The following is a 3334-nucleotide window of genomic DNA, read 5'->3' as shown; positions in this document are numbered from 1 at the left end:
ATACAGTCAGGGGAGCGTGCGCGCTATAGGGTTTTTCTGGAGTTTTTGCAAATGCGCAGGAGCAAATAATTGTGCAACTGCGCAGAAATCAGCATCAAGTTCTCCTCTGAATCAGACCGTAAGTTTCACAGGGGTTGGTGTATGAGGCAGTGAAAAAAGTGAGGTTGCCCATAGCAACCACTCAGTAGCTACCAATCATTTTATAGAATGTACTTGATAAATGCTTCCTTGAAAGCTTTGGTTGCCATGGGCAACTTCTCCACTATTTTCACAGCTTGTATATCAACCTCTTAGTTTTGGTCATATAATTGGCAAAAGTTCTCAATTTTCAGAAAATGCATTCCTATATGTTAGTATTGTTCAGCAACATAAAGTCTGTGGCATGGTATAAGTGGCCAACCGTAGACTGAAGAGTCATAACAATAACAAGAATTTCAGGCTAGATAAGTGCCATATACAACCCCCTATATAGATTAGCACCATCAGCAGCATGGGATCCCCTGGGATAGGTTAGGTGCCTTACCCTAAAGGGCCCTACACACTGGGCGATTTTGCCGACCAACGATATGAAAGTTTTTTTACAACAATTTGGAGCATACACACTAGACGATTAGAATGAACGATTTGAACGATCTGCCATTCCATACAAAGATATCGTCCAAATTGGCTTGCATGTATAAACGATGATAGACCAACAATGAACGACTGCGGGGACACGCATCGTTCATCGTTGATGCCTCCATACTGATCAACAGGGTATGGGTCGTTGGGTGGACTCAACTTAGGTCGACACTCATTAGGTCGACATTGCCATTAGGTCAACATGCATTAGGTCGACATGGGCATTAGGTTGACAGGTCAAAAGGTTGAAATTAGGTTTTTGGTGTCGTTTTCTCCGTAAAGTGACGGGGAACCCATATTAGCACACCATGTCCCCCCCTCGCATGGCGAGTGGGCACGGTGCCTCGCTCTGCTACCGATTAGCTCGGCACAGATTACTGTTCCAATCGTAGTCCACGTGGATCGTTAAGTATGAAAAAATAAATAAGAATTTACTTACCGATAATTCTATTTCTCGGAGTCCGTAGTGGATGCTGGGGTTCCTGAAAGGACCATGGGGAATAGCGGCTCCGCAGGAGACAGGGCACAAAAAAGTAAAGCTTTTACCAGATCAGGTGGTGTGCACTGGCTCCTCCCCCTATGACCCTCCTCCAGACTCCAGTTAGATTTTGTGCCCGAACGAGAAGGGTGCAATCTAGGTGGCTCTCCTAAAGAGCTGCTTAGAGAAAGTTTAGCTTAGGTTTTTTACTTTACAGTGAGTCCTGCTGGCAACAGGATCACTGCAACGAGGGACTTAGGGGAGAAGTAGTGAACTCACCTGCGTGCAGAGTGGATTTGCTGCTTGGCTACTGGACACTAGCTCCAGAGGGACGATCACAGGTACAGCCTGGATGGTCACCGGAGCCGCGCCGCCGGCCCCCTTGCAGACGCTGAAGAGAGAAGAGGTCCAAAATCGGCGGCTGAAGACTCCTGAGTCTTCATAAAGGTAGCGCACAGCACTGCAGCTGTGCGCCATTTTCCTCTCAGCACACTTCACACAACAGTCACTGAGGGTGCAGAGCGCTGGGGGGGGCGCTCTGAGAGGCAAATAAAAACCTTATTAGAGGCAAAAAATACCTCACATATAGCCCACAGAGGCTATATGGAGATATTTAACCCCTGCCTAACTTCAAAAATAGCGGGAGACGAGCCCGCCGAAAAAGGGGCGGGGCCTATCTCCTCAGCACACAGCGCCATTTTCTCTCACAGAAAAGCTGGAGAGAAGGCTCCCAGGCTCTCCCCTGCACTGCACTACAGAAACAGGGTTAAAACAGAGAGGGGGGGCACTGATTTTGGCGATATTGTATATATATAAAAGATGCTATAAGGGAGAAACACTTATATAAGGTTGTCCCTATATAATTATAGCGTTTTTGGTGTGTGCTGGCAGACTCTCCCTCTGTCTCCCCAAAGGGCTAGTGGGTCCTGTCCTCTGTCAGAGCATTCCCGGTGTGTGTGCTGTGTGTCGGTACGTGTGTGTCGACATGTATGAGGACGATGTTGGTGAGGAGGCGGAGAAATTGCCTGTAATGGTGATGTCACTCTCTAGGGAGTCGACGCCGGAATGGATGGCTTATTTAGAGAATTACGTGAGAATGTCAACACGCTGCAAGGTCGGTTGACGACATGAGACGGCCGACAATCTATTAGGACCGGTCCAGGCGTCTCAGAAACACCGTCAGGGGTTTTAAAAAACGCCCATTTACCTCAGTCGGTCGACACAGACACAGACACGGACACTGAATACATAAAATAAAAAAAAGTGAACAACTCATGTCGACCTTTTGACCTGTCGACCTAGTACATATCGACCTAACATCCATTTCGACCTAATGGCATTGTCAACCTTCAGTGGTCGACCTAAGTTGTGTCGACCTAACGACCATAACCCGATCAACATGAATGATTTATCGTTCATTTTTTAACAATATCGTTCATACTACCATCGATGTCGCCAAATGTGTAGTGCCCTTTACCTGCGCTGGAGTTGCCCCAGTAACTCCAACGCAGAAGGGAGGCTGGGATGTAGCGGTAGGCTGTTGCCACATAGTCAGTTGGGCACACTTTTTGCTGCGACAAGCAAAACACAGTCCTACACAAAGTAAATAGAGAGCTAGTGACTGGCCAGTAAGGACACCTATCATCATGTCTGCTTCTAGATTGGGGTCACAGTTCTTATTTATATAAATTACAGCATCTCCAAAAAATTGACAAAAAAAAATATGAAATAAAAAAAGGACTTGGAATTTATTTATTTTTATAAGAATTTATTTACATATAATGAGATATAAAAAGAGACACATGTCCAAATTTACAAATATAAGCAATCGGCAGTTGTTTCCTCAAACTCAGTTTTTTTTACTTTGCACTTTACATGAATTTACATTGGTTGTATATAAGAGAGAAACTCCTCGGAGCAGTTTGTACAATATTCACAAACACATGAAGCACAGGATTCTGCTTGTCTGCAGGAAGGAATAACGTAGTAAGTGCCACAGAGCAGTCACGCAGCTTCCTGTAAATACATGTTGCTTCCACACAGTGTGGGCAGCCATTTTGTAGGCTGCACGATGGTTCATGAGAAGAGGCTGCACTCTCACGGCTATTAGTCTAAAAAGGAAAATGGCCGCCATCACTGTGTGAAGTCAACAAGTACATTTTACAAGGGCCACTAATACTAAAAGACGGATCAACATAAAAGGGGTGTACTGCTACACTGACAGAATCTCCCAAG

This window comes from Pseudophryne corroboree, chromosome 2 (assembly GCF_028390025.1).
Source record: "Pseudophryne corroboree isolate aPseCor3 chromosome 2, aPseCor3.hap2, whole genome shotgun sequence".
Taxonomy (NCBI): domain Eukaryota; kingdom Metazoa; phylum Chordata; class Amphibia; order Anura; family Myobatrachidae; genus Pseudophryne; species Pseudophryne corroboree.
This window is presented reverse-complemented; position numbering follows the sequence as displayed.